The following is a 22929-nucleotide window of genomic DNA, read 5'->3' on the forward strand; positions in this document are numbered from 1 at the left end:
TGGTCCTGCCCCTGGTGGCACACAGCCAGACATTTAAACAAAAAAACAAAAAACAAGCAACTACAAACACTATCAGTAACCTGTCGCCAAAGCCCAGCTCCGAGGCAGGAGTTTTCCTCCCTGCCGTGGCTGTTAACCACGATGTATATCTTTCGGCACTAAGCACCGTCTTTCCTGGGGCTGCATTAGAATGATTTATAAACCCCATTTCTGTGGCAAACTAATAGATCAAAGCGAGAGGGGAAGGATGACGCCGACAGCTGGAGAAAAGCAGTAGGAACAGGGAAAAACTAGAGGATGAAAAACTAGATGGTGACACCACTGCGCCTCTCCACGCTGTGGTTTTATTAGAGGGGGGAGGAATAATAACAGGGGCAACTGTATTTTAACCTCCTCTAATTCTTTTTCTTTTAAATGTGTGATCCATCTGAAGAGCTTATTCTGAACAGTGTACATGCTTGTACATGGGAAGGGGGGGGAACGCATCTGTGTGATTAAACCAGAACATTTGTGTTGATATTTTTCAGCCCCAAAGGTGGCTTATCGCCAATACTTCAAAGCCTTGTCCACATGCTTGACACCAGGTGGCAGACACCAGGCCTGGTCTGATAGCAGAGCAGTGATGTCAGGCCTTAACCAGAGTCAGAATCTGTCAGATCATAGTGCCAGGAGAGGGCTGTTGTGCCCTGATCCTGCTTGCCGGCTTGCCACAGAGGCATCTGGTTGCTCACTGTGAGAGCAGGAGTCTGGACTGGATGGGCCTATGGCCTGATTCAGCAACCGAGCTCTTCCTATTTTCCGCTTCCAGTATCAGAGGCAGTCTGCCTCTGAATACCAGGGAATCACCAGTGGGGAGAACACGGTGCACGCATCTCTTGCTTGTTGCCTCAACATTGAGGCATCTGATTGGCTACTGGCAGTGCTTTTTTCCTTAAATAATGTTTTGGGGTACTCTCATTTTGACTCAAGAAAATTACCATTTTATAGTTCAAATTGGGGAAAATAAATACAGTCAGTGGACAAAAGTACAACGAAAAATGTTTAGGGGTATGCGTACCCCTGCGTACCCCCAGAAAAAAGCACTGCCTACTGGGAGAACAGGAGGCAGGGCCAGCTGGTCGTTTTGCCTGACCTACTAGCCAGGCTCTTTTTATGTTCATAAACCTGTTTCCAATGCCATAGGTTACACCTACGATTCCCAGATTTTATATCTGGATGCAGGAGCAAGAGGTTGAGGCAAGCTGAAATGTCCCTTGAGAAACCAAGTCACCAAGGTAGCTGCATTTATGTCTTCCCCATAGGGTCATAAGCTGATCTACTGATGGCCATCACCTTGGAGGATTAACACAAATTCATTGAGAACAGCTACCGGCCACCATGGCTATGTTCTCTCTCTGCTCTCTGAAGCAATATGTCCCATTGATAGGAACCACTGGAGGGGACATGCTGTTGTGCTCTAGCCCCTTCTTGTGAGCTTTCAGATGGGGCACCTGGCTGGCCACTGTGAGAACATGATGCTGTATTGGGGGGGCCTGATCCAGGCCAACTCTTCATTTCCCAAATGCATTGGGATACCCTAATGCAGGCTGCAAGATAACCAGAGCCCACCTGCCCATGGAGCAGGGGGAGGCGGCTGCCTCAGAGTGGTACTCAAGAGAGGCCTCGCTGCCAAATGCCACCCCTTGCCACTGCTGCTTTACATGGCTGTTGCTGAACAGTGGCCTCTAGTGCGGAGAGTAGCAATACCTCATTTTCACAGAGAGAGCTCTGTGCAAAAACAATGAGGCCTCCATTTTGCTGAGGCTGGAGAGGGGTGGCTTTGGCTGATTAGGAGACACAACTGCCACAGTTTTATACAGCAGGCATGGCAAAAAAACAAAAAAAGAGGTGGCATTGTTGCTGGCCAGGGAGTGTGTTCAGCAGGGCTGCCTTTGATATCACTGATGTGCTGGGTTCCCTGCCCTACCACTAACTCAGTGAGTGAAGCTGGGATGTTTCCTCCTTTTCCTCCTGCTCCTGCAGAGAGATGTACTCAGTTCCTAATGCATCTCTGCAGGGTGATGATGGGAGAACTTTCTTTTTGGAGCAGCAGTTGTGTTGCTTCAGAGTAAATGACCTTCGAGGATGGCAGCCCCGATCTGTGCAATACACCAGGCAGCTGGTACCTATCAAGATTTACACAGGAGTAAGTCCCCCCCCCCCGAGTGCTCACTGGAAGGACAGATCCTGAACACAAGGAGAAGGGGGCGACAGAGGACGAGATGGTTGGACAGTGTTCTCGAAGCTACAAACATGAGTCTGACCAAACTGTGGGAGGCAGTGGAAGACAGGAGTGCCTGGCGTGCTCTGGTCCATGGGGTCATGAAAAGTCGGACACGACTAAATGACTAAACAACAACAACAAGTCCCCCACCAAGCATACTCATAAAGACTTTTGCCAATGTTCCACGGAGTAATTAAGCATTTTTTAAAGCCAATGTTAATTGGAGAAGGTGCTAATTGATTACTGTGCTCCAATTTAGGGTTTTGTAAGGGCTGCAATTGCTCCCCTGCGCCCTTCTCCTCTCAGGTGCCAGACCCTCCAGACCCTTGTTGGCTGCGATCTTGGGTGTCCCATTTGGGATCATCCAGGCACACCTTCCAAAGGAAACCCTGCCACAATGCAGGGACATGAGGCAGATGCCCAAACAGAATCCTCAGATGTCCTTCCACAAACAGCTCCCATCTCCCCAACACAACCAATACGTTATAGGGTCTTCTTAATTATTTAACTTGGCAGCTGTTTAAACTCTATGGAGGTGCATTTAGCAGGGGGATCCTTTAAGCAGGATCAGTCCATGCAGGGAAGTTAGGCACATCACCTGATCTAGCCCTGCTTACTGTGATCAAAGGGGCTTGAACGCTTCATGCTGCAATATATGTTTGATTTGGAAGGTGCCCCCTAACTCAATTAAAAGAACTTCCAATGATCCTGAACAAAGTCTACAAACTTGGGTATACAATTAGGTGGCTGCAACCTGATTGGGATTGAGTGAAAACTTGCAGGATCGTATCTCAACTCCCTTTGAAACCCCTGGGGTTTTGATTTCACAGGTGTTGGCAAGTTTAATGGGGCTTACTCTCCCATAAGTCTGCATATATTGCAGCATGAAGCATTCAAGCCCCTTTGATCACAAAAAGCAGGGCCAGATTAAAACAACTGGAGGCGCAGTGCTAGAAGACCTTGGGAGGCCCAAGTTTAATTGCATTTGATCATTAAAAACAAAACCTTGTTCTCCTCATCCAGTCAATGAAAGTAGAACATTGATAAAAAGGTGGTTTATTCTGGGCAGCCCAGAATAAAATTTAAGATATTAACTGATGCAAAAGAAAGAGGGGGGTTTGCCCTGCCAGACTTAAAACTGTATTATGAATCAGCGGCTTTTTGCTGGCTGAAAAACTGGCTACTTCTTGAGAACACAGACATTTTGGATCTGGAAGGGTTTAACAATAGGTTTGGGTGGCATGCATATATATGGTATGACAAGGTAAAGACTCATAAAGGTTTTAAAAACCATATTGTTAGGAAAGCACTATATAATGTCTGGATTCGGTATAAAGATCTGTTGGAAAATAAAACCCCCAGGTGGTTGTCACCAATGGAAGCTAAGGAAGTGAAAAAACTTAATATGGAATCTAAATGGCCAAAATATTGGGAAATTATAGAACAAGAGGGGGGAAAAGTGAAACTACAGAGTTATGAGAAATTGAAGTCTAAAGTAAGAGACTGGCTTCACTATTACCAGATAAATGAAGTATTTAAACAGGACAGGAAAATTGGCTTCCAGGTGGAAAGATCAAAATTAGAAACAGAATTGTTAGAACCCAATACTATTTGTCAAGAATGTACAACTTGCTGTTGAAATGGAATACACAGGATGAAACGGTTAAATCAGCTATGATTAAATGGGCACAAGACATTGGTCATGACATTATGTTTGCTGACTGGGAACAGTTATGGACCACCGGTATAAAGTTTACGGCATGTAATGCCTTAAGAGAGAATATTATGAAAATGATTTGTGGGTGGTACATGACCCCAGTCAAGCTTGCAAAAATCTATCATTTGCCCAATAATAAATGCTGGAAATGTAAGGAAACTGAAGGTACTTTCTATCACCTTTGGTGGACGTGCCCAAGGATTAAGGTCTTCTGGGAGATGATCTATAATGAAATTAAGAAGGTTCTTAAGTGTACCTTTCATAAGAAACCAGAGGCTTTTCTCCTGGGCATGGTAGGCCAATTGGTGTCAAGGAAAGATAGGACGTTTTTTATGTACGCTACAACAGCAGCAAGAGTTCTTTTAGCAAAGTACTGGAAGACACAAGAACTACCCACACTGGAAGAGTGGCAGACGAAGGTGATTGACTATATGGGACTGGCTGAGATGACGGGCAGAATCCGTGACCAAGGAAAAGAGACGGTGGAAGAAGATTGGAAGAAATTCAAACTTTATCTTAAGAACTGTTGTAAAATTAATGAGTGCTAAAATGTCATGGGTAATGTAAAACAGATTTGCAGCGGTAAATGATTGGGTAAGAGAAAAAGGATTAAAGAAAGTGAATTACAAGTAATTGAGATTAGGGGTTGCTGAAAAAGTTTAAAACAGGGATGCAGAAAAGGGAGGCATGGGGAAGTCGTTGAAATTGGGCTTAAGAAAAAGAGGTTATGAAATTATACGTGTTTATATGTTTGTTTGTCTATGTATTGTGAGTTGTAATGTGTCTTAATTTATGTTGGAAAATCAATAAAAAATTTATTAAAAAAAAAGATAAAAAGGTGGTTTATAAATTTATAACCTTTAGTAAGTTTACAAAATTGTGGAATTAATGAAGACATTCACACAGAGCATTTGTAGGGGAATCATAGCTGTTATAACATTATACTATATACAAACTCAGCACCCGAGAGGATCTGTAGGGAAGGAAGTGCTCTTTCAGGTGTTTGGAGCCTGAGTGGTTTATGACCACCCAAAAAATAATCACAAACAGTTAAAGCACATTGCATTCACAAGAACGGGGTGGGTCCTGAAAGCACACACTTCAGGTGTCACATAATCGAGAGTAGGGAATCCTCCTAGCCTAACGTCAACAGAAAGTGTGCTATGGTCAAGGGATGGTCTGTACAAAAGAAAATCAGAATGAGTAGCTGGAAGCTTAAATTATCAGGAAAGAGCTGGGAAAAATCACTTGACCTTCTCTGGCCCATCCTTAATTATGTTACAAATGCCGTAATACTTGTTCTGCATTTAATGTGGCAGGACCCACACTTTGGAACTCCTTGCCTATTGACATCAGGCAGGTATCTTCATTTTATCCTTTTTGGCACCTGCTAAAAACATTATTGTTTAGGCACAGCTTCCTAGACAAGAATAATGTTGACATGTGCTTTAATATGGTTTTTAGCTTATTGTTGATTTTAATTATTATTTTGAATGTTTTAAATAGTTGTTTTTAACTGCTTTTTACTGATGATGATGGTTCTGTAAACATTAAGATTTTTTAATATAAAAAATCCAGTTTTATATATATCTTAGGAACTAAATAAATAATAAGATTAATGATCCAATCGTTTAAGAATTCATGCCTGAGTTTGATTCCACCCTGCTTTCTTCCCTCTCCATTTTTCCTTGTGTGTCATAGAATTTTTGTTTAGATTGTAAGCCTATGGGCAGAGACTGCCCTGTTTCAACTAATTGTATGTAAGCCACTCTGGGAACATATTTAGCTGAAGATCAAGGTAAAATGCTCTAATTCATTCATTAACTGGCCTGGGTTAGCTCCATGCAGTTCACTGCTTCTGCCAGCAATGGATGGTGGTTCATAGACTGACTCTCCTTCTTACGCCCTCAAACCACTGGTTTGAAACCTGCCATGGGCTCATCTCTAAGGTATGCTGAGAGCTCAATATCTTGATGATCAAATATCTTTCTGAAGCAGGTACCCTAACAACTAACTAGGTGCCACTTTCTACAATAAGGTGTGTATGTGTGTGTGTGGTTTTCATTTGCTCAGAGGCTTCGAAAGAGGCTTTATGGCTTGCAAAAACACAGCTGCCCTGCCTCAAATTGGATGGAAAAAATGAAACCTGGTAATTTATTACTCTCCTAAATGTGCAATATTGTATCCATAAATTACTCACCCCCACCAACCCTGTTTCTGAAGTTGGGGAAAGGAAGCAGAAGGGCTGTAGTCTGGGTTTGTTTGCAATGTACTTATTAGTTTCATAATTTATTATTATTGCGCTCCTGCCGCAAACGTGCCAGCCAATAAAAAGCCAAATCTATTAAAACGACTGCGTTGCTTTCTCCAAGCTGCCAAGGGACACCACTCCAAAGGAATTGGGGATAAATTGCTAAAGGCAATTCCCACAGCACTGATGTTACAAAGCAGTGGTTAGCAAGCATGCAAGATGCGTGTGTGGTTTTTAAAATAATAATAAATACGAAAAACAAAAATGTAGGTGGGTTAATTCAGGATTCAGCAGAGAGGAGCTGGATGAACTAGGAAGTAGTCTATAAAACACCTCTCTCTCAATTGCACTGTTGCAGCAAGGAGGAAGAGTTATTTGATTCCAAACACCAATTGATTCCAGTGGAGATGGTGGGTGGTGCGGGTCAGGACTTAATAGGGTAGAAGGCTGCTAGCCCAACAGTAAGTGGCACCAGAGCCAATGGTGTGCAGAGCCAACTAATTCTGCTTTGGTTCCTATTCTCCTCCCTGCTGAGTTGTATAAAGACAATGCCAAGGAGGAGGAAGTGGACAGGCAGTTCCACCCCCCTCCCAGAGTGGTTGTAAATAAGAGGGCAGGTAAGAGGTGCTGGTTGAGAGGAGACTGGGGGGTAGTAAGGCAGTGCCTCATTCACCCTAATGGACCAACCTCCACTAATGATCCAAGACTGGAATAAGATAAGAAGAGCCGCATTGGATTGGACCAATAACACATCTGTTCCAGCTTATTTTCCCACCTGCCTGCAATGGCCAAAAGGATGATCCAGGGTAGTAGGATGGGTGGTGGTGGGAGAGTAGTCCTACTATGACTGCTTGTCACCAGTTCTGAAATCTGGATGTGCTGCTTCTGTTTAGCTAGCATTATAACTAGGTAATAGCTGTTTGTGTTCTTGAGCAGTGGTTGAGACCCAACCAAAATGGGTCTTTTTAGTTTAGAGCCACAAGAGTACTTCGATACGAAGCCCGCAGGCTGCACACTGCCTTGTCATGAAGGGGTGGGAGAGATAGCCCAAAATTTGATAACGCTAACACCACCAGCCCTCATGCTGCCTTGCCTAAGGCAGCTAACCTAGGTGAGGTGGTGGCCTTTGAGAAGGAGGCACAAGGCTCTGGCAAGGTCCTAGACCTAGACCTAGACCTAGACCTAGACAAGGTCCCACCTCCTTCATAAAGCTGGGAAAGCACTAAGTAGGCTTTGGAAAGGAGGCCAGAAGACTCTAGGACCCTGTGAGAGCCCTCACACTTCCTTCCCAAACCCCAGCACCCTGCTTACCTGGCTTTGGGAAGGCAGAGCAAGGGCTGTGGTGTTGCTGAGGCCAGCCAAGAAAGGCCTTGAGGGCCTCCTGTTGGACCACCCTGTGATAGACGTTTATCTCACCGTGGCTACTCAGCTGCCTGTTGGAAACCTGCAAGCAGGCTTCGAGCACAAGAACACTCCCTCCTGCACTGCACCCTGTGGTTTCCAGCAACTTGTATTCAGAAACCTTATTGCCTCCAACTGTGGAGGCAGAGCATAGCAGAGACTTCTCCATGAATTTGTCCAAACCTCTATTGTGTGGGCAGGTAATCCCTCCCCTACCTGGCCTGGTCTCCTTGGCAACGCTTCCCCCAGGTGGGATTGGACAACTGACTGAGGTAGGCGGAGACCTCCAGGTATCCCACCTGAGGGAAGGCAAAGCCAAGCCTATGCTGTTGGAGCCGCTCCGGATCTAGGGGCTGCACGCGTCCACGCAAAGGGCGCCCCCCGTTTTAAGCGGGGAGCGGTCATTGCCTCCAACTGTGGAGGCAGAGCATAGCAGAGACTTCTCCATGAATTTGTCCAAACTTCTTTTAAAGGCACCCAAGTTGGTGGCCGTCTCTGCCTCCTGTTGGAGAGAGTTCCATAGTTTAAATTTTGCGCTGAATGAAGAAGGGTTTTCTTTTGCATGTCCTGAGTTGCGTTGGACATCCCTGAGTTCCGGGGGGGGGGGGGATGTTTCTCTAGCCACTTTCTCCAACAATGCATAATTTTTTTATACATCTCTTTTGTGTTTCCTCCTACTCATTGCCTCCTTTAGACTTGCAAAGCCCCAAATGTTACAAGCTTTCCTCATAGGGCAGCTACTTCATAAGAACATAAGAGCACATCTGGTCCAGCATCCTGGCCTCACTGTAGCCAACCAGATGCCTGTGGGAAGCCCACAAGCAGGACTCAAGAACAAGAGCACTCTCCCCACCTGTGGTTTCAGCAGCTGGAATTCTGAAACGTTACTACCTCCTACTGTGGAGGCAGAGCATAGTCATCATGGGTAGTAGTCATTGATTGCTTTCTCCCCCATGAATTTGTCTAAATCCTCTTTAAAAGGCACCCAGTCCTCTGATAATTTCGGCTGTACCTTTCTCAGCTCTACAGTACCCTTTCAGAGGTAAGGCAAATGGGGAATACCTGATTGAGGTTCACTTGGTCATGATCTCCCCTGTCTTTGAACAGTCTCTACTAGGAACAGATGGAAGGTTTATGATCAAGTTTCCGTGGTCCCTTTTAAAGGCAGGTGGTACTCTGAGCCGTTTGGAACAGATGGACCGAACCGGGGATGGGGGGAGGTCAGAAGTTAAAGGCATCTGTGCACAGGTACAAGCCGGGGAGAAAGTTCTTACAAAAGCTGTTCTTTCAAAAGAGCAAAGAGGAAGATTTGTAGCAAAAACATCTAGAAAATAGAATCTCCAAGGCAACCCCCTTAGAAGAGGGAAGAGAGGGAGGGAGAAATGCATTTCTATGCACAAGCATTCATCATTTATGAAAAAGTGAGAATATTTCAAGGAAAATGGGGGTGATCCATGCATGACAAGGTATCTATGGGCCATGCAAGGTGCAGGAAAATTGTGGGGCACTTGACAGCTTGTTACTGTAGACTTGCTATTCTGCTGAAATACTGCAACCTGGTAGTTCGTTTGTTTATTTTGTCTGAAAAGTACAAGACAGCCCCTTTATTAGCTGTGAATCAAACAGAAATCACACATGAGACAGCACAGATGCAAGAAGAGAGGTTTGCATGTTTCTCCCAGCTGACAGAGCTACTCCCCCAAAACAAAAAGGGTTGGAAGCCTCATTAGTATTCATAATTGCCTGGGCTTATGACAAATGGAAAGTGATGTGCTTGTACAATGGCTAGGGTTCCATTTAGATTTCATACAACACCTGTTTTAAAACTGCTGCGCTGGTTGCCAGTTTGTTTGAGTCCAATTTAAGGTGCTCACATTGGTGTTGAAAGCCCTGAATGACTCCAGCCCCCAATACCTGAAAGAGCACATCCTCCCCTACAGAGCTTCTTGGGTGCTAAGATTGGCAGAGAAGACCTTTTTGGTTGGTCCACCAGCCTCAGAAGCTTGGAGCAGTGGAGGTGTGCCAGGAGAAGGCATTCTCCATGGCAGCCCCTACGCTGTGGAATTCCTTCCTCTCAAGTTGACACTTGAGTGCAGGGAGGAAGTGAGGGCTGTTGCAGGAGGTTTAGAAGGCTGTGGTCTGATGGCACATGATGCCAATTTGGTCCTAGTTCTGAATTGGTGTCTAGATGAGAGACCACTTTGGAACCTCATGAACACCACCCATGTTCCATGACAGTAAAAAGCTAGGAAGGAAATAAAGGTAATAAATAAATGAAGTTCTTTAAAAAATAAAAAGTGACAATGGATCTTCCATTAAGGTACCTTCACGCATTACAAACAGGCATGTTTAAATAGTAGATGGCCACCAATTTAGAGCAAAATGATCAAAGGGGTGGAATGACTCCTCTACAGGAAAAGACGGATTTTACTTTAGAAAAATGGGAAGTAAGAGGTGACAGAAGTTTATAAAATTATGCATAGAATGCAGAAAGTGGACACAGAAAAGTCCCCTCCCCAACATAACTCTAGGACTTGTGGCTATACAATGAAGCTGAACAGGAGTGCCAACTTGGGCCCACAACTGTGGGTGCCCAGGGCCATGGGTGCCATGCGCTGTGCATAGCCCCAGCACTGAAATTTGTTGGTGCCCGGACTCTTCATGGGGAATTTTGTGGGTGCTCAGGCGCCCAGGGCCCCAGAGAGTTGGCACCTATGAAGCTGAATGTTGGAAGACTGAGGACAGATAAAAGACAACACTTCTTCATGCAGCACAAACTATGGAACTTTCTCCCCCAGGAGGCAGTGATAGCCACCAACTTGAATGGCTTTAAAAGAGGATAAGACCAATTCATGGAGTAGAAGATTGTGCTCTCCCTCCACTCTGATTACCAGCTTCTGGGAAATGCAGGTAGGCATAGTGCTGTTGTGTTCAGGTCCTATTTTTGGTTCAGGTCCCACAGGCGTCTGGCTGACAACTGTGAGAACAGGATGGACCTTTAATAGTAGTAGTAATAATAATAATAATAATAATAATAATAATAATAATAATAATAATAATAATAATTTATTTGTACCCCGCCCATCTGGCTGGGTTTCCCCAGCCACTCTGGGTGGCTTCCAACAAAGATTAAAAATACATAAAAATGTCACACATTAAAAACTTCCCTGAACAGGGCTGCCTTCAGATGTCTTCTGAATGTCAGGTAGTTGTTTATCGCTTTGGCATCTGATGGGAGGGCGTTCCACAGGGCGGGCGCCACTACTGAGAAGGCCCTCTGCCTGGTTCCCTGTAGCTTTGCTTCCTGCAGTGAGGGAACTGCCAGAAGGCCCTCGGCGCTGGACCTCAGTGTCTGGGCAGAACGATGGGGGTGGAGACGCTCCTTCAGGTATACTGGGCCGATCCACCCGTCAGACTCTTCTTATAGGCCATCTCTACTGTCATAGCCCGTATACGTCTGAATACCATGGGCTTGTGATCACAAGTGGGGAGAGCACTGTTGCACTCAGATCCTGCTGGTGGGTTTCCCATACATATCTGTTTGGGAGCTATGAGAACAGAATGCTGGACAATGCTGGACCCTTTTGCCTGATCAAGCAGCCATGCTCGTCTTTTGTTCTTAGTTGTAGTTATTGCTTTTAAGAAACCAAGCCAAACAATTCAAAAATAGTCCCTAAGGGAGAAATACTACCAATGAAGTTTAGTAAGTAACTTTGCCTGCCAGGCCTCTTTCTAGCCAAGGGAACCTGTTCATGAATTAAGCCATCCATCTTTTTCTCTGCCCTTCTCCTCACAGGTGGCAGGGTCTTACCCCATTGTAGGACTTCAGGGGTGGCTAAGGGATGTTTTTCAACAGTCAGAGAGTGGAGATACATTGTAGGAGAGATGAAATGCTTGCCAAATCTTTTCCTTCTCATTAAGTTTGTTTATGGTCTGGGACCACCTTGGCTTAGCTGGATTTTTCTATCTCATGAACCCTGTGTTGAAAATATCCAACATTCATAAAAAGAAAAGTGGAAAGAAACAGAAATGCTACCAAAGCCCCTCCCCCCTCAATCCTCCTTGTCTACTTTGGGAAAAGTGTGAGATGAATTTTGTAAAGCAACGCAAACACGCTCACAAACGTGCTCTGGAAGACAAAACATCAGGCTAAACTAGGGGATGTGGAATCTTTTTCGAGACTAAGGGCTACATTCCCTTCTGGGCAGTCTTTTGAGGGCTACATGCTAATAGGAGGCAGTAGCCTTGTCCTCCAAGGAATTTGTGGGGCTGTGCTTTTTATAGCTCTTTGGTTTAAACCTAAACTGGGCAGCCCTTCATAAGTACATAGGAAGAGCCCTGCTGGATGAGGCCAAAGGAGGCACATCTAGTCCAGCATCCTCTTCTCACAGGGCACCCCAGAACTCTCCCAAAGGGAAGCCCACAAGAAGGACCTGAATGCAGGAGCAACTCTCTCCTCACTTGCAATTCCCAGCAACTGGTATTCAGAGTTATACTGACTATAAAAGGGGAGGAAGAGCACAGCCATTGTGGCTGGTAGCCACTGATAGCCTTATCATCCATGAATTGTCTAATGCTTTGTTAATGCTCTCCAAGTTAAGTAGACCAGACCATCAACAGTGGGCAGCTTGGACAGCAATCTGAGCACGGACCAGTGTGGCGTAGTCACTGTCTCTCCCCAACATGGTGATATCTGTTGTATTTTTTACTTAAATTATATTATACTTAAATTATATTTCTAAATTTGCTCCTGTACATACAAATTAGCCTATGCAGATTTTATGCAAATATGCATACCTTCGAGGGAGGTGAGATGTGTGAAAGGCTAACCTACCATATTTTTCTGTGCATAACACTGAAGCCAAAGAGGCAGATGAAACAGATAAACTAACTTTCCAAAGCACCCTTCCACAACTATTTAAGCAAATCAATTATTGCAAACTTTTGATTGGTTGACAGCTGAACTTAAGGGGTTTAAACAAATAACTCTTTATTTATTTTAAAACCCTCCAATACTTTCAAAATGGCCCCTTTAAATCCAGATGAAGAAAATCGTAGCACAGCACCATAAACAACCATGCCCTATAAAAAAGGAGTCGCCATTAGGAGGAGCAGCTGTTTACATAAAATATAATTAATCCGTTACAATACTATCCCCATCCCCTTTTTAATGTAGCCATATGCTGATTTGTTTAACGACGATTCCCAGCCATCTTGATGGGTTAACTTTCTTTCCTTTTTTTAAGGCGAGGCAAACCATATTTTCTCACTCTGCTCGTAATCACTGTTATCACCTCATTAGTTTATTTGGATGGTATAATTTTCAGGAATGATTGTTGAGGGGGGTAGCCTTGTTCCTCCTCTTTCCACATGCCTTCCTCATCTGACAAACCTTATTAATTGCAGACTTGGCATCGGTAATGGGGATGGCTGCTCATGCTCTTAGTGGAGTTTTAATTTCCCCGTGGCGAGTCAATATTGACTTAAAGTGGGGTAATGTCAGCAAAAGAGACGCTCGCTCTCCCCCTCCCCTCCCTGCAACAAACACAATAATCGAATGGCTGAAGGAACAATACATACAAATGACTCTAGAGATGAAGGCCGTTTTATGCAACTCCCTGTGGTGACTGTCTTCATGGGATTCGTCGCCACTGAGGGACTTCCCACCCCCACCCCCCATGCCAACAAAACCTTGATTTCTGGTAGCATGGAAAAGGGCTGCATATGCACCACAGATTTAAAGTTATATTAGCAAACTACAGTTCCCAGGATAATTTGTAAGGGTGACATTGACACCATATATTTAAAGCACTGAGATAAAGCCACCTTAAACTGTAATAGTCACTTCAAACAGCCATGGCTTCCCCCAAAGAATCCTGGGAGTTGTGGTATTATTAAGGTGCTTAAAATCATTAGGAGACCCCCTATTCCCCTCACAGAGCTAAAAAAGAGCTTAAACTTGTCATGGTGTGGAGCACATCAAATCATCGTGTAGCAAAGACAACTTTGAAAGGCCAGCCCAAGATGTTCCGCTGCCTGAGGCAAGACAAGATGGTGCCTCCCTCTCTCCTCTCCATTACCAAGTACAAAAGCTGACCGACACATTGTCAGTGTCCTCTATTGCACCCAAAGATATCAAGCTAGCTTAGGGCAATGGAGGTTGGTCCATTCGGGCAAATGGGGCATGAAGCCCAGTCTGCCCTCACTTGCCTGCCTTTCTTAAAACCACTACAGGGGGTGGGCCTGGCTCTCAGCTTTGTCCTCCTCCTTGGTCTCAGGACACACCCACACCATACATTTAAAGCACTATTATTCAGCTTTAAACAGTCATGGCTTCCCTCAAAGAATCCTGGGTTCAGTAGTTTGTGAAGGGTGCTGAGAGTTGTTAGGAGACCCCCTGTTCCCTTACATAGCTACAGTTCACAGAGTTACCTGTGATGAGTGACTGATCATTAAACCACTCTGGGAATTGTAGCTCTGTGAAGAGAATAGGGGCCTCCTAACAACTCTCAGCACTCTTAGCATACTAGAGCTCCCAGAATTTTTTGGGGGGGAAGACAAGAGTATTTAAAGTAGTATCACTATACTTTAAATGTGTGGTGTGAATGTGTCCCATGTACGTTTTATTTTCTCTCTGTTCTGAGAACTTGTGGAGAGAGAATGGTAGAAAAGAGCAACAGACAACCACTTTACCTCATGTATGTACTGACGATGGCCAGTTACCAACTGATAAATAAGTGTATTCACCCATTGTTTTCCTACAAATGTGCTTAGGGGCTGGAGTGCACCAGAGAGATTTGTGGTAGAAATGCGCCTAATTTATCTTTTCAAATTCTGTGTCAACGGACACAGGAGGAGCCATTTGTTAATGACACAATCACATTTTAGGCTGATTATAATTTTGTAACAGTACAACGAAATGATGGCCGCAAGCAGGAATTCACATGTTTTGTAAGCACACTGTTTCTGAGACTGATGGATGCCATCCTTCTCCCAGCCTTCCTCTTTCACAATCTCCCCGATCATAATAAGTCTGTCCAAAAGTGATGTTGCTCATTCCGTTGAAAGATGGTTTCATTTTCTACTCAAAATTGCTATGGAGAAGGAAGGGGAGCGGGGGAGGAGAAACAGCAACCCTAACTTTGGTGAATGAATGTTGCGTACAAAACCTGACAGATTCTCTCTCCTGACAGAAATAAAATATAACTCTGGGTAGCAGAGCTTAAAACAGATTTAACAAGGCAACTGAGACGGAAGCAGAACATGTTTCCTTTGAGGAGGCAAGAGAGGCAGGATTAACCAGGGTGTTGTGTACGCTGAAGAGTGCATAGGCCAGAGCAGTGAGTCACTCAGAGTGGCAGTGGGCAGCCTTCCCTGTGGGTGGGGTACTTTAGGCACCTGGTGCATATGTGTGCACCTTTTACTATTTAATTTATTTGAGGGGGCAGTGTGGTGTAATGGTGAGAGTGTCAGACCAGGAGCTGAGAGACCAGTGTGCAAATTCCCACATGGCCTTGAAGCTCACTGGGTGACTTTTGGCCAGTCATTGCTTCTCAGCCCTAACTTACCTCACAGGATTGCTATGGGGCTCAGATGAGAAGTGGAAGAACCAGGTATGCCACTTTGAGCTCCATGGAGAAGGTGGGATACAAATGCAATAAATAAATGATAAATAATTCTTAGAGGACACTGGTTGTTCCCTTGTAAACACAACACATAAAGCCCCTCCAAAGTGGGTTTTTTGGCAGGTGTATTCTGAAATGTGTCATTCATGTTGTAATAGCACGTTAGTGATGGTATTATGAGTTTGCCCTGTGGATATTTCCCCAGTGTTACTACATTATTGTCTGGAGCGGTAACTCTTGTGCTACAATACAATAAAAGTGAGACTAAAATAAAATAAACTGGAGCATTTGCAGTATGAAAAGTTACAGATTTTCATCGGGAACTTACAGGATGTATACCAATTGCAAATGAAGCAGGAAGTCCACCCTGAAACCTTTGCAGGTAGAAGCAGTAGTAAAAGTGGGAATGCAGATAACTGCCCCCATATCAGCATGAGCACTAATTAATGCACTTTTTAAAGGATGTCTAGAGGTGCCCATAGTTTTGGAAATCACTGCCCCCACCACAGGCCCAATGAAAGTAGAACATTGCTGAAATTTTAGCATTGATAAAATGTTTATAAATGTATAACCTTCAATAATTTTACAAAAGTATGGAATTAATGAAGACATTCACACAGACGTTCATAGGTGAATTAGAGCTATGTTATAACTATGCTATATACAAAGTCAGAGCAGCTTCTTTCGAGCTCTTTGGGATGAAGACTTATCAATTATTTCATTAAGTAAATCACAATTTATCATTTCTATGCAGAGAATGCTTAGATCACACAATCGATCTTGGAACATTGTTGACTGTAGATTCTTATCCTTTTTAGACTAAAAAATGATATTTTGCAGGTACGTTTTGTAACCAATTAAACATAGTTGGAAAAGCTGTCTGAATTTTCTTCTGAAATATTACTTGATACATATCTTGGTGGGTGAAAATTTCTTTTTCAGGGTGAGCTGATTGATGTACAGGTAGAAGTGCAAGAGTTTGTTGACTAGACTAAGGTCAACATGCTTTGGATACTTTGCACCAAAATCACAATGCCATTGTGAATATGTTCCTTGGTTGCTTGAAGGTTCAGCACAAATGAAAAATTGTCAGCTACAGTTGTATATACTGTTGCCCTTCTGTTTAGGTTGGCTTCAAGAGCATCCATGACAGGGATAATTAATTTTCCTTAAACTTGTCTTTTGGAGAAAGTTCATCTAAGTTTTCAGGTGCTATCTCACAATTTCCCCACACCCCTAGAATCTCTGCTTTCTTTGACAGTTTTGTCTACTCTACATCTGGTAGAGTAAATTTTGTTTGCTGTTCAATTTCATCAAAATTAGCTTGAATGTTAGATACAAGCTGCAATAGTGAGCTGTAAATATTTGCTCAACAAAATTTGTGAAATTTGTGAGTGCCTTTTTAACTTTATGAAATTGGTCCAAAGGTGAAGCATGAATTCAAATTATTCAATTTTCTGCAGAAAAGTTTCAGCCTGTCATCTACATAGTACAGTGGTACCTTGGGTTACAAACACCTCAGGTGACAAACACTTCGGGTTACAGACTCCGCTAACCCAGAAATAGTACCTTGGGTTAAGAACTTTACCTCAGGATGACAACAGAAATTGCACGGTGGCAGCAGGAGGCCCCATTAGCTAAAGTGGTACCTCAGATTAAGAACAGTTTCAGGTTAACAACAGACCTCCGGAACAAATTAACCCAAGGTACCACTGTATCTCCTGTCATATGTCTGGATTTTCCTGTAAATATGATTGAGCGATTCAACATTGTTAGCATAACTTTTGCTAATAGCTGCAGTAGCTTTGGCATGAGCCTCTCATCTTGTGTCTGATAAATGTTTAGGGACTTTTGACTCAAGAGGCAATATTTTTTTTTTTTATCATCGCCCATCTTTTTGTAGAAGCTGAGAAGTAAAATAAACCTTGCAAACTTGTTTCTCTCCAGAACATTTTGTTGAACTCTGTTATCCTTGCCAGCCATATTGGCTGCATTGTCATATGACTGTCCTCTACATTTGCTGGAATCTATTTCAAGTTCAGTATCAGCTCAGCCATACTTTCACTGGTGTGATCTTTCAGCTCAAAAAGACTCAGAAAGTGTTGAGCTCATAATCCACCATGAAGAGAAACATATTTAACAATAACAGTAAATTGAAAAACATGGGAAACATCAGGTGTTGAATTGACTAATAAACAAAAATAACCTGCCAGTTTGAAGTCGCTCAGTATTGCTTCTTGAACTGTATTAGCCATCACCTGGATAATCTCTTCACATATGGCTTTGGATAAGTATGATGAGTGACCAAAGCCTTTACCTCCATACTGATTTATGAGATCACACAGAAAAGGATCAAATCTGGCAACTAATTTAAGCAATTCCAGAAAGTTACCATTATTTGGAGAAAATAATTTCCCCTAAAGTGGCTACGATCTGCCAAAAGAGAAATCGCTGCAATAACTCACTGAAGTACGTGCCTCCAGTAATCCTGCTCTGCTTTGATTTGCTCTTCGAGTTTTGATGTGAGCATCTGACCATGCTTTCTTGTTAAGTATGTTAGCGTAGAGTTCATATTTTCTGAGTTTCTCTGGGTTTGATGAATCCAGTAGAAGCTAAAGCTACAGTTGAGGTAGTCTGGTTACAAAAAAAGTTTGCAAAAAAGTAGACCTTTCCTTTTGTGGGAGAATACACTAGCCATTCTTGAGGGTAGGTTTCTCCATTTACTTTGGTGGAATGGAATAAATTATTTGAGCAGAAGAGGGCATGGCTTGCTTCAGAGTAGTAAATGGTCTATCCCAGTGCTGACATTATGATGGACCTTTCTCAGTCGAGTATGTATTTCTCGTTATTCAATGTGGTCCATAAACCTACGTCTTTATTGTCTCTGAAATCACTAGTAGCATGAACAGTTGGTATTTTTGTGTCTGCAGTGTTAGGGTTTCCACTGAGATGATTTGCTTTGTTTCCAAATAATGTAAAACGGTAATGAGCTTGAACTACTTCTTTTGGTGTAACTATCTCGTGCCGTGTTCCTTCTGTACCTTGTATTAATTATTTGTCTGTAGGTCTTGCCACTTCATTGTCACTCTCCTTAGAAATTTCTGTATTGTAGTGGTAGTTACTGACAAGAGTTCTCATCAAAGTTCTTGGGAGGCTGTGCTTTGATATAAACTGGTTGTTTGTCAGTCTGCTCAGACTGCTCTGTTTCGTCTACTTGATTTTCTTCTATTTGTAAACATGAATGTTTTGTATCCAAGAGATTATGTAGGGCTGTTTTTGCCGGCTGTGCAAAGCCACTGAATATTTCCTTCTGTTTGGGTTTTGGGGTTTTGGGGTCACTTTCATTTACTAGCACCACTTTCATATTGCTTACTCATTATTATTTTCATAAAAAGTCAAAAATAATATTGCTATTCACAATGATATAAAAGAATCCTCACTGGTTCTCAAAATGCATGCTATAATGATGGACACAAGTGATCTGTACACTTGTATTGTTTTATCATTTGATTCTGAGTAGCTTTAAAACCTCCATGAACTTTACTAAAGTATGCACTTGTGTAACTGTTATAAAATCATAGTACATAGGAAGCTGCCTAATACTGAACTGTTCCACCTAGCTCAGTATTATCTACATCAACTGGAAGCAGCTCTCTGGACTTTAAGATAAGGAGTCCCTCCAAGCCATAGCTGGAGATGCCAGAGACTGAACTTGGTGCCTCCAGCAGACAAAGCAGGCACTGAATGTGCATAGTTTTGGGGGGCTTGGATAGAGTGCAGATTGATTTGATGTGTGGTGTGGGCAGTACCAGATTTACATATGGGCTGAGCAGGCTGCAGTCCAGGGCCTCATAATCGATGGTGGCCTGGAGGGTGTGAATGGTGGCGTGGTGGGGATGGGCCTTCCAAACCCTTGGGACCCTCGACCAGTGCCCAGTTTGGCTAACTGCTGGAGCCAGGCCTGCTTATAAGGAATGTAAATGGCAGCTAGAATCAGGCACCTGGTGGTTCTCGGACCATTGTCCACCCATTAGTACCCTATTGGCATAGCTCAGTTGGTAGACCATAAGACTCTTAATCTCAGGGTCATGGGTTCAAGCCTCACATCAGGTGAAAAGATTCCTGCATTGCAGGGGGTTGGATTAGATGACCCTTATAACCCCTTCCAACTCTACAATTCAATGATTTTATGACCCATCAAAGGACAGTATCTTTGCCTACCCTGCCCCTGAAAACCTGCACAAGCATATGTGCATGGGAGTCTGTTCATGCAGCCTTCTGAATGCATGGGTGTTGGGGTGTGGGCTCCGGATATGACCCTGCTCTCCTCTCCTCAATGGTGCATTTTCTCACCTTAGATAGTGTTATAGATTTGTGGAGGTCAGTCCAGATAATGCACATATGATCACAGGTCAGTATCTATAAGAGGAAACATGCTAAACCAGTCAGACCAATTTCCATGGAAGTTCAGTGCTGCCATGTACATGTCTAAAAAAGTTGCCTGTTCCTATTAAGATAAATAAAGGTAAATGTAAAGGCCGTTAGGTTCAGTCACGGACAACTCTGGTGTTACGCACTCATCTCGCTCTATAGGCCGAGGGAGCTGGCGTTTGTCCGCAGACAGCTTCCTGGTCATGTGGCCAGCATGACTAAGCTGCTTCTGGCAAACCAGAACAGCGCACGGAAACACCATTTACCTTCCCGATGGAGCGGTAGCTATTTATCTACTTGCACTTTGATGTGCTTTCAAACTGCTAGGTGGGCAGGAGCTGGGACCGAACAACGGTCGTGGGGATTCAACCCGCCAACCTTCTGATCGGCAAGCCCTAGGCTCTGTGGTTTAGACCACAGCGTCACCCACATCCCTATCAAGATAAATAGGTGGGCCTTATCCTACCTCACCTGGCTCAATGCCATGCTGTCAAAGCCTGAAGACCTGGAGGTCTTTAAGCAGAGGCTTGACAACCATATGTCAGGAGTGCTCTGATGGTGTTTCCTGCTTGGCAGAGGGTTGGACTCGATGGCCCTTGTGGTCTCTTCCAACTCTATGATTCTATACATGCGAAGGGGGGCTGTGTGAATTTTGGCTGGTGCTGGAAGCTGAAGAAACACAGACTTGCTCTATGCTGGACCCCAAAGCTATGGGTGATCTTCCTCAAAACCTAATGGGGAGAGAAGACCTATGGAGTGTTAATGCTGTGACCCCCTCCACCCTAAGCTCAGGTTGTATATATATGTAAATAAAGCCACACACCCCAAAGACACCACAGGCTCCACTGACCTTCTCTCCAAGGAAATCAGAGCCAGTGTGGTGCAGCAGTTAGGATGCCAGACTAGGACCTGGGAGACCAGGATTCAAATCTCCACTCAGTCATGGAACTTCTCTGGGTGACCTTGAACCAGTCACTGCCTTTCAGCCTAACCCACTTTACAGATTTGTTGTGGGGATTAAAGGGGGTGGGGTGGACAACCATGTAAGCCACCTTGAACTGAACTCTGGGTAAGCATTGGAACCCCTGGAGTTGCTTACCACTCAGAAATTGTAGTTTGTGAAAGCATAAGAAAAAGCTTTAGTTGCCTAAGATCTGTACAGATTGTTCCAGTTTTGCTCTTTCTAAAAGTTTTCAGCAGTAGAATACTCACACTCCCCCCCCCGCTCTTATGGGGGGGGCGCAGAGAAGTGATTCAAAGGTGTGCTTAAATATAACCACGGTAAATGATAGCTGTTTCATTATATCGCCCATCACACCATCTAAGCGACTTCTTTCCCTATTAAAATTGTTGATTGAAGGTGGTTAGCTGTTTATCAGCTCTAAATTACATTTCTTCTCTCTTAGGGCCTTGTTGGTTGGAAAACGGGGAAAAAATCATCAACAGCCCTCCTAGTTAGTCACAAGGAAAGCTTCCAAAAGCTGGATTTTCAGGGAGTGGGGAGTGGGATGGGGGAGATCGACAAACACAGATTGCACCTCCAGATCTCCCTTGAGACATCATGCTTTCTTTGTTCTGCTAAGAAAAATTAACCTCAATCTTGGCTCAAGGTCCCCGGATTGATTATCATAGTCATTTAAATACTGTAATCTCATTTGCAGCATCAAGGAAAGGGAGCGAAAAGGAGAAGGAATTAGAAAGGGAAAAGGAGGGGGGAGGAGACCAGAGAAAAGAGTGAGCAGGGCGGGTGGTGTCTTTGGGGGGGAAGAAAACCGCATAAATTATCTGACAAAAAGAGAAGGCTTTTGGCTTTCTGCTTATGGACCCCATTTCAAGATCTTTCCACTTGATTGAAAAAGTTGATGAAGTTTAAATGAAGCAGAATTAGGAAGCGGGGGTGGACGAGTATTGACGTCGGCCCAGCTGAAGAATGTACAATTCAATAGGGCTGGGAGGGGTTTTTTTTTCCTCCTCTCTCCCCTTTTCAGTGGCAAAGAGGGGGAAAGGCCTAAATGGTATAATCTTCAATCAAATCTAACATTGAGGATGACAAGGCAGGGGTAATGAGAAGAGGCCAAAGCAGGCGTGTTGGTTAAAGAAATTAATCCCTCTTGCTGAGCCCAAGAGTTCAGGCTTTGATGTCTATTGTGTAGCCGTGGTGCCATCCTATCTAAATGCTAACTAACTAGGAGAGGGATGTGGGACTGTGCTTTTCATGGCGGAGGCTAATCTGATAATAACTATTTTATCCTCTCGATTCATACGCTCCAACTGTCCCCATTTCCCAGGGAAGGTCCTGTTTGTTTCGTCGTCATCCCCTCTCCTTGTACCTGATCCTGATAAAATACTGTCCTCAATTTGGGGGGCCAAAAAAAGAGAATTTTAATTCTGGCTTGGAAAGAGCCGCTCACTTTGTATGGTTGCCTGGGGCACACAATTTCCTTCAGGTAATCCAAGTGCAAAAGTTGACAACACCTAGTTCTTGGAGTGGGGATGTTTCCTCTTTTAAGCCATAATTCAAGGACAAACTGCACATGATGGTGGTTTGGGGGCAGGCATCTGTGTCTAAACTCAGGTCTGCCCCATTCACTGATATAGCAGAGTACAGGATCTTTCTGTTAAAGAGTCATGTGGTGAAGACTCTTGACTTAATGGTTCCTTCTTTAGATGCTAAATTTTCAAAGGTAATAAGCCAGCCCTGTTGTGTTTGGAGACCCAAGTGGGGCTCTAGGCTTCTGCCCCAGGCTACCACCCTTATGATGCCACTACCTCCCAGCTCTCTAGAGATGGGGGGAGAATGGGTTCCAGTTCATATTTAAAGGCCAACCTACCAACTTCGCCGTTTCCAAAACTATATGCAAACCAAAATGCGGTCATCTTTCAAAGTTCACACTTCTCCAAATTTTGCAATGCAGCTGCTCAGCCAAGTAATGCTTACAAAAGTGCAAATCCCAGAGTAAAGTATGCATAAAAATTCATATATTAGTGAAAATGACATATAAGAATTCATATTCTTATTCAATACGAGTCCTAATCAGAGTAGACCCGTTGAAGTTAATAGGCATGGATAACTTATAGAATCATAAACTTGTAGAGTTGGAAAGGACCCTGAGGGTCATCTAGTTCAATCCCCTGCGATGAGGAATCTCAACTAAAGCATCCATGATAGTTTGCCATCCAACCTCGGCTTTAAAACCTCCATGGAAGGAGAGTCCATCACCTCCCAAGGGTTCCATTGTTG

At 43.8% G+C, this 22929-nt stretch overlaps 1 protein-coding gene across 1 annotated transcript in view; it reads right to left on the reverse strand.

The window, feature by feature from the left end:
- Positions 1-22929, reverse strand: part of CFAP77 (cilia and flagella associated protein 77) — a 94893-nt gene that overhangs the window by 60998 nt on the left and 10966 nt on the right. The gene's annotated exons all lie outside the window — the stretch shown is intronic.

The sequence above is a fragment of the Podarcis raffonei genome, chromosome Z (assembly GCF_027172205.1).
Source record: "Podarcis raffonei isolate rPodRaf1 chromosome Z, rPodRaf1.pri, whole genome shotgun sequence".
Classification (NCBI taxonomy): Eukaryota; Metazoa; Chordata; class Lepidosauria; order Squamata; family Lacertidae; genus Podarcis; species Podarcis raffonei.